General features: G+C 43.1%; 1 pseudogene across 1 annotated transcript; it reads left to right on the forward strand.

The window, feature by feature from the left end:
- The first annotated feature begins 417 nt into the window (after nucleotides 1–417).
- LOC101179626 lies at nucleotides 418–4,332 on the forward strand (annotated as a pseudogene). The gene is made up of 2 exons (XR_004031246.1): nucleotides 418–452; nucleotides 3,159–4,332. The product of XR_004031246.1 is annotated as a 26S proteasome regulatory subunit 4 pseudogene (transcript).
- Nucleotides 4,333–9,427: the final 5,095 nt, after the last annotated feature.

Raw genomic sequence — 9,427 nt, forward strand, 5'->3', positions numbered from 1 at the left:
AACAGTGTCATCTCCTCTAAATGACTCTGTAGGGGAGGGGCTCATGTGTCACCCCGCTGGGCCCCATGGTAGGACTGAGCCTACCCCACACTCTGCATGCCCCCTAAAGCGGCTCAGAAGACCCAGCCTCCTGGATGATTCTTAGAAAGAAAGGTTGGAAGCATATGTTCTCCAAAGACTAGAGGAGACTGAAAAGTCCCCCAAAAGTCCAAACATTTCAACCTAGAGTGGACTTGACCCTAGAGAGCCAAAGTGGGGCATGCCAGGAACAGATTTCTTAAGGGACAGTAGCTTGGGAAACAGAGCTAGCTTGAAATCAGAAGCCTTAGATTGAGGAGTTGATGTTGGACAAGCTTGCTTGCTCGCTCTTGTTCTCTCGCTCTCTCCCCTCAGTTTTTTGCAGCATAAAGTGAGAGCATGGCCCTGAAGGCTTCTACCAAGCCTGTGTTCCTGTAACATGGATTTTTCCTTAAAAGGACAAAGCATGACCATATCCTCTGGGAGCCTGGATGCCCGAGAACCAGGGTGCAGAGATGTCTGAGAGAGAGCAGAGTAGGAAGGTAGTGTCCTCACCATCGGGCGCTCAGCATGACTTGCCTTACACAGTGGGATACCCAGCAGATTCTCCAAGGACCTCAGAGTGCTGTGTTCTTATTTCTTTAAGGACTGTCTTTTCTTAGACAGTCCTTAAGAGAAGGGAAGGGATGGCTAATCCTACATTGAGCCAAAATACAGATTTAATGTATCTGCTCAGTTCAATTGCTCAGGAAAAGCAAATCCAGAGTTGTTTGACTGCTCTAATGAGTCTTCAATATAAATGAGCAAGCGGGGTTGCCCATGTAGACACAGGCTGAGCCAGCAGAGCAGAGTTTGCTCAGCTGCCTGCAAAGGTGGCTGGATGTCTCCACAAATCACAGTGCACCTGTGAACGTACACAAACACAGGCACATTTTCTTACTATTAAATTAGCCAAGTTGGATCTCAGCAGTGGGAAACCTGCATTTTAATATTAAATCAGTAATTAGTAGCCTAGACACTTGGTTCACTTTCCTTTTATTGGCTTTACATAGATACAGAATGGACAGAGGTGGCCTTTCTTCCAACCAGCAAGCTGTCTCTCCCTCACCACCCCTCCTGCCCACCTCCTGAGAATGAATATGTTCCTATCTCATTTGCATCCTATTATTAGTGCATTGAAGCTATAGTCACATACAACCTCTTTATATTCACCTGAAAATTAAATTACAAAAGTTTTTCTACATTGCAATTTATGTTCTGGTTGGAGCCGATTGTTTTTTGTATTCAGCCAAATATCACAGTCTCCAGGACTTAATGAATTCATAAGCCTTGATTCCTAGGGGGAATAGTATGCATAGTATATTGGAAAATAGAGAAGCTCAGCCTAATGTCAAAATGTTTTACTTTCTCCCACCCAAGCTTTACATACACTTGGGAAATTCTTGTGGATGCCAGGCAGCTTATGTCTGCAGGCACCTGTCAATACTGCCTGCTGTACTGAGGGGTGCCTGCAAAAAGCTATGCCTTCTGAATATATCAAGCAATGGATGCTATAGAATCTAGGTATTTTTATGCAACCTGTTCTTTTAGGACAAATCAGCAATCAGCTTCAACCCCTACCTTGGCCACTCCCCAGTTCCTAAAAGCCAAAGCCACTGCCTCTATCCACGATAGAAGTCACACACGTGTAGATGACTGACATATTTTGTATGTATTTTATGACTTTTTTTCTTAAAAGCCAACATTTAAATATTTGGAGGTTTCACCTAAAAATCCAAATTTTGACTTTCTTAAAAACATCTGAAGGTCTGACAGAATTAAGCTGATGTTCAATATGATGGCAGTCTACAGGTGTGGAGTAACAGCAGTCAGCTTCCTTTAAACAGTGTATGTCAGGGGACATACTCTACAATTTGATCCTCACCACTTGTGGAAAGAGGCCCAACAGGATTTGCCACTTTTTCAAAGAACATGTATACTTTTGTCTCCACAATCTCCATTAAAAGTGGGAAAACAAAAATAGACCTAGAAAGCAAAGATCTCAATCCAGGGGCAAGAATATATTTTTCTGAAGGAAGTGAAGCAATGTTGCTGCTTAATTTCCAAATAGAGTACTCAGGAATTTTTCCTGAACCTAGCTTGCTTTACTGTAAGGACATCCTAGCTATTGTTTTATTACTTGCCTTGCCCCTGGAGACATTTGAATTTTAGACCCCTTGACCTTGGTGGTTTTTAGGGAAACCCTTTATCAGGCAGGCCCTTTCAACCTGGTGTGGCTCCCCATCTGGGGGTCTCAGTGTCAGCCACCCTTCCAGACCTGGGAGCCTGTGCCCCACTCCTTTGATGCTCTCTGGCGGCTTTGGCACTTCCACTTCCCTAAGTCTGGATGCACCAGTGCTTGACGTCAGGCTGAGATCTGGGCCTTCGCTGTCTATAACGACTTGTCTACCTCACCCCTGAGTCCCTTGGTGTGAAATAATAAGAAATATATATATATGTTGCTGTCCAGTTCTTGACATAGAGCTCCTAAAACTCTTATGGGTAGGCAAACTTGGAGATCTTTTATTCTAATATTTGGCCTTTGGCCCCACATCCTGACACAGAGCTCTTAAGACCTTTGTAATTTCCCCAGAGACAGGAGCTTCTAACACAGAGCCCCTGCCTCCCTTGGAATTTCCTGGGTGATAGAAACATCTTTTGTTTTAATGAGGTGACTCCTGGTGGGCTCCTGGATAGCTTCAGGAACCAGCCATGTGATTAGAGTGTTGGACCTTTCGGTCCCACTCCTCCAACCTCTGAGGAGGGAAGAAGGGCTGAAGGTTGAATTGCTCACCAACAGCCAGTGATTTAAGCAATCATGCTTACATAATAAAGCCTCCATCAAATCTAAAAGAACAAAGTTCAGAAGGTTTCTGGATTGCTGAATGCATGGAAGTTCCTAGAGGGTGGCACACTTTGGATAGCTCCAAGGTGTGCAAGGAACTATCCATGTATCCATGGAAGCTCCACGCCCCTTCTCCCCTACCTTGCCCTGTGCATCTCTTTCATCTGACTGTCCATCTGTATCCTTTGTGGTATCCTTTATAATAAATGAGTACACAGAAGTAAGGTGTTTCTTTACATTCTGTGAGCCATCCTAGTAAATTAATTGAACCTAAACACTATGTCAGCATTCTTTCATTTGTAGACAAGGATCTGCTGGAACCTGGCTGCTCAGTCCTGCTCAACCACAAGGTGCATGCCGTGATAGGGGTGCTGATGGATGACACGGATCCCCTGGTCACAGTGATGAAGGTGGAAAAGGCCCCCCAGGAGACCTATGCGGATATTGGGGGGCTAGACAACCAAATTCAGGAAATTAAGGAATCTGTGGAGCTTCCTCTCACCCATCCTGAATATTATGAAGAGATGGGTATAAAGCCTCCTAAGGGGGTCATTCTCTATGGTCCACCTGGCACAGGTAAAACCTTGTTAGCCAAAGCAGTAGCAAACCAAACCTCAGCCACTTTCTTGAGAGTGGTTGGCTCTGAACTTACTCAGAAGTACCTAGGTGATGGGCCCAAACTCGTACGGGAATTGTTTCGAGTTGCTGAAGAACATGCACCGTCCATCGTGTTTACTGATGAAATTGATGCCATTGGGACAAAAAGATATGACTCCAATTCTGGTGGTGAGAGAGAAATTCAGCGAACAATGTTGGAAATGCTGAACCAGTTGGATGGATTTGATTCTAGGGGAGATGGGAAAGTTATCATGGCCACAAACCGAATAGAAACTTTGGATCCAGAACTAATCAGACCAGGCCGCATTGACAGGAAGATTGAGTTCCCCCTGCCTGATGAAAAGACGAAGAAGCGCATCTTTCAGATTCACACAAGCAGGATGATGCTGGCTGATGATGTAACCCTGGATGACTTGATCATGGCTAAAGATGACCTCTCTGGTGCTGACATCAAGGCAATCTGTACAGAAGCTGGTCTGATGGCCTTAAGAGAACGTAGAATGAAAGTAACAAATGAAGACTTCAAAAAATCTAAAGAAAATGTTCTTTATAAGAAACAGGAAGGCACCCCTGAGGGGCTGTATCTCTAATGAACCATGGCTGCCATCAGGAAAATGGTTGGGAGATTTCTCAATCCCTGAAAGGGATGAGGTTGGAGGAGTTGCCCAGAGGAATCCCTGTTCTCATTGATTTTTATTAGCAAAACATCCTGTGTCTTTTGGAGTACGATGTGTAAGTGCCCATTGGGTGGCCTGTCTGTTGGTCACTGTGCAGCAGTCTGCTTCCCAATAAAGCGTGCTCTTTCACACACACACACACACAAAAGAGATAACTCTGATTTATAGCTGGTCAACCTGAGACTCACAACAGGCATGTGAAGTGGAGACAGCCTTGTAGAACTGAGCCCTTAACTTATGGGAATGGATGCTGACTGCTGGTAGGTAGTGTTAGAATTGGGCTAACTTTTAGGACACCCAGTTGAGGTCCATTGGAGAACTGCTTGGTAAACCCTGACACATCCGGTGTCAGACATGAAGTATCGTTTCGAGTGTTGAGTGCAAAAGTAGGAAAAACAGTTTAGTTATTCCTATCTCTTTCATTTGGCGACACCCTTGGATTGGTACTCATCACTTCCTCTTGGATTCAAAACCCTGCATTCTTGTCTTCTGGGTCATTACAGAGCTAATATTGCACATTTAACCTCTTAGCCTGTCCTAGTTCACTGTGCCTCCATTCCTTTACCTGTTGGGCATTGCCAAAAAATTATGTAAGACAGAAATTCAGTGAGGGAAAGAAGGGCAATCTCCTGGAGACTGAAGGAAGCATCAAGGTCAAACCAGAGAGGCAAAGTTACTGGTATGGAGACTCTCACAGGTAACCTGCAGAGCTCAAACTTCCTGCCTCTCTTTATGGTGCTCTCTCTATTATCTGGCATCCATCTGTGCTCATGCAGACAATATTTGTGCAAAGCATTTTTAACAAGACCATCTGCTGCTCTTGAACCTCACATCACAGAGCCCACCTTGTAGGAAAGGCTCTTTAGCTAGAATGGTGGTGTCCAGGACAATTCTACGTTTTACCATACGTGGAGCCATTGAGAGGGACTTGCAGGACTGACCCATCTCATCTTTTTTTGCATCTTTCAAGAAATTGATGGGTAATCTAAAAGGTGTATGTTTACAGACCTGCAGTTATAGTATCAGAGTTTCCTCTATGTAGTGGAGATTATGGGTCTGAGACCTGAAAAGAAGTGATCCACTAGAAGGATAGGTTGTCTCAGCTCCTGGTGCTGACTCAGAGAGGAGCCACTGGGCTGACTTAACCTCTTTGCTGTGCACTCTCATTCTGTCTCCACCCAAACATCATGACAGACATCAGCAGTACTTCCCATGATTCCTGAAGAGGAGACTGTGTGCAACAAAGTCATCCTAGGATATTTTGAGAAATAAATCTGTCAAAGCATAATTGCTCACTCATCTTAGCCCCGTGCATCAGGGAAAAGAATACGTGCTGGAAGTGGGAATCTCTTTTTCTTCCTGTCTAGCACCATCTTGTCAGGAGCAGCAATTCCAGAGACAAATCCTGGGGAGATTTCAGCACTGCTGGGTGTGCCTTCTGCACAGTAGGAGTGGGCTTCCAGCTGGAGCCCAGATGAAGGTTAACTATAGGACAATTTATGAATAAGTGGGAGTGGTATTAGCAATTACATTCTGGCTGAGAGTGACTAATTGCTTCCACCTGGGAAAGCAGATCCAGCCCCATAGGAAGGTGAAGGTCATCCCTGCTCCAGGGTTAGATCTACAGGAAAGGCTGCTCCACAGTGCCACACACGGTTCTTGCTGCAAGGTCTTTCTCAAAGAACATTGATTGCCTACATCTCTTGTGTGGGACGCAGTTCTCTTTCTCTCCCCATTCTCCTAGTTTTGCTTTTCCTGATTTCTAACTTCTGACCTTGTCTGTGCTACCTTCTGCATCTCTGTCTCATTGTGTCCCTTGGCATATTTTCTCCCTCCTCCCTGTCATGGACATGTGAACTAGTGCTGGTCTATGAGGTAGAAGTGAGTACCTCCAAGCTGCACTTCCTGAAAGTCTGTTGTATTATATATGTACATATCAATATATTTGTATATACAAATAGGTGTACAACAGCTGACTCAGCTGACATGTAGCTTTTGCCTTATTCTTACCCCTTCTTCCTGACCAGAATGGACAAGAGATTCCCATGGATGCAGCACTCATATTCTGGCCTCCAAAGAGAGTCACATGAAAAGCATGCCAGGGCAGAATAATAAAAGGAGCCAGGCCCCTACAGGGCATCATGAATTGTTCAATCAGTCCTGGACTTTCACCTGAGATTTATTGTCAGGTGAAAAAATAGCCTCTATTTTGTTAAGCTACTGCTGTTTGCTTTCTGTTATTTGCAGCTAAACTCAGTCCTAAAAGATATATAAATCCTGTTCATTTTTCCAAAGGTCTTCAGAAATACTGCCTTGGGTGTCTAACTATTACTGACTGAATTGTGCCCCTCTAGAATTCATATGTTGAAGTCCTAACCCCTCATAAGGGAATGTTACTATGTTTGGAGATAGGGTCTTTAAAAAGGAAATTACATTGAAATGAGCTCATGAGGGTGGTTCCTAATCAAGTGTGATTGGTGTCCTTATAAAATGAGGAAATTGGGACAGAGACACATCCACAGAGGGAAAATGATGCAAACAGACACAGGGAGAAGATAGTCTTCTGTAAGCCAAGGAGAGAGGCCTGGAATAGATCCTGACCTTACGGCCCTCAGAAGAAATCAACCCTGCCAACACCTTGATCTCTGACTTCCAGCCTCCAGAATCACAAGGAAGGTAAACTTCTGTTGTTTAAGCCACACCCTCCATTGTACTTTATTATGGCAGCCCTGGCAAACTAACATAAAGACCTATATTTCCTGATAATGGGATCCTCCGTGGTCAGGAAGGGGCTTAGCATTTGGACCACCTGTATTAGAAATGCCTGAGATTCCTGTTAAAAAATAGGATAGGGTTCAGGAATCTTTATTTTAACAAGTTTCTCTGGTGATTCTTAAGTGCTCTATAGTTTGAGAATCACTAGTTTAGTTCTTTAAGGTCTTACAGAACACGAATGAGATAGAGGAGAAGTTGACACTCTACTGACAGGCTGGGGAGTAAGAAGTATTTGAGAGACAGACTAAGATTGACCTGAGACCAGGAGAGACAGACACTTCAGAGGAACGATATGGGCTAAAACTCCAAGGCAGGAAAGAAATAGGTGTGTTTGGTGGTAATGATAATAATAATAATGATAGTAGTATCAACTAGCATCTTCATGATGTCTTACAACTTACATAGCAATTTTAATTCTATTATCTAATTTAAATCTTCACCTGTAAGGTGAGATTTACAGGTAAGGATTACAGGTGGAGATTACCAGGGAAGTTACAGGTCACCTCAACCCTGTGAGGAAGTTAATATTTTATTATCTCCACTCTGCAGGGGAAGACACCAAGTCTACATACTAGAAACAGTATATGCTAGTTGTCAAGTTCTCCTTAGTATTTTGGGGACAACCAGGAAGCCCTGATGTGAGCGTGACTCCACTTCATGCTGCAAATGGCCAGAAGCCATGATTCCCTAAAGCACCTGCAGCTCTGCCTGACTTGACAATGGAGTGGAGAACAGAATAAAATAATCCTATAAAATGATCTCTTGAGAGAGTGATTGGCTAGAAAGAAGATAGGAAACATGGGAAGAGGGTAGCTTCCTCTCTTCCACTTGTATAGTTTGGACCTATTTTCAAAGGGTCTATAGTGAAGAGAGCCCATCAAGCAGGTGGTGCTGATGAAAAGAGATAGGAAGGAGGTTCCAGGACTTATCACTCTTTCTACCCCATTAGGGAGGTACCTCTTTTCTTACCAGCTTCAAACAAGCCCACTTGGGAACCTGGGGGTAAGGCAGGACTTCAGCTTAGGGACAAGCATTCTTCCTTTGCAGGTATGTGCAACAGTAAAAAGGCAACTAGGGAATGATGACTGGGCACGAGGCACCCTGGTCACTGTGCTGAAATCATGGCATTTGGACAGAATAGACCCCAACACTGCTCAAGGGATAAGTCTACTTGTCTTTCTATTTGTCTATCCATCTATCTATCTATTCTTGCTCCTTACTATAAGTATTTGACACTGTGTATAAAATGCCCACAATATAAAAGAATGAAATAAATACTCAAGGGAGTTATTGGTTAAGGAGACTATGAGAGGAAAATATGGCAATAAAAATAAAGGAAAAACTAACATACAGACCATCGAATGCAGACCATTAGATCCGGTACTGTAGCAATTGAGTGCTTCAAACTGTGAATCTGGGTTTCCTAACAGCCAAAACAAAGACAGGATAAAACACATGGTTACAAGAAGCAAATTGCCTGTAATAGGAAGAAATTTTTTTAAAGAATGCCAGTTGTAAGCAGAAAAGCAGAACTCAGCTCTTCCTGATGATGAGGCCCAAGAGGAATTTCTCCCATGGGCCCTCATGAAGAGGACACCGTGCTCTAGAGGAAAACATTCTTAGCAAAATCCCCATAACGACATTCATAAGACTATTAATCTGAGCCTCTCAATGGCATAATGCCAAAGCATACTACAAGAGGGGCAAAGCAGCCTGCATGGGAAGCATGGTGATTGCGTTTTGAAAAAGGGTAATATTTACAGTTCCTAGAGCAGAGAGTCTTAACTTTGAGAAGCTATACACCCTTAGAGACTCTTTTGAAAAGTTTATAACCTGTACAGATAAACACGATTATGCACGAATTACAAAACTTTATATATAATTTCAGAGGGAGGTTACAGACAACTCACACTCCAGAAGAAGACCATTTATGGGGCATGAGTTAAGAGGCACTGAAAAATGAGGACTGCCTAAAAAGATGATGCCAGGAAGACAATTGAAAATGTTGCTGGAATGATAGATTTGGTCCCATATTTCCTGACACTATTTTATGTATTCCTAACAAAGTTTTCCTTTGAAAATTCACTTACCTAAATGGAATTTCCCTCTGATACAACAGCAATGACAAAATATATATCTGGGATTTCCATGGACAAGACATACTTTTCCTTATTCCTCCCACAAAGTAACTAAAAATCCTGCATGTTATATATAAAACAGATGTAAGAAAACTCTGAAAAATGAAGAAAAGAAGGAAACTGGCTAGGGACTTCAAAACCTAAGGAACAACATGGGGGTAAGTTTCGTGAATTTCCTTTTTGCTTTGTACACTCCTATTTGGAATGGAAAAACCAGCAACCCAGAAATACCAATAGGTAGGCGAGGATTAAACAAAAGCCTGCTTTTTCTAGCCAAACAAGTAGGAAAAGAACAACCTAGAAAGACATAAAACTTT

Source organism: Nomascus leucogenys, chromosome 8, assembly GCF_006542625.1.
Source record: "Nomascus leucogenys isolate Asia chromosome 8, Asia_NLE_v1, whole genome shotgun sequence".
Taxonomy (NCBI): domain Eukaryota; kingdom Metazoa; phylum Chordata; class Mammalia; order Primates; family Hylobatidae; genus Nomascus; species Nomascus leucogenys.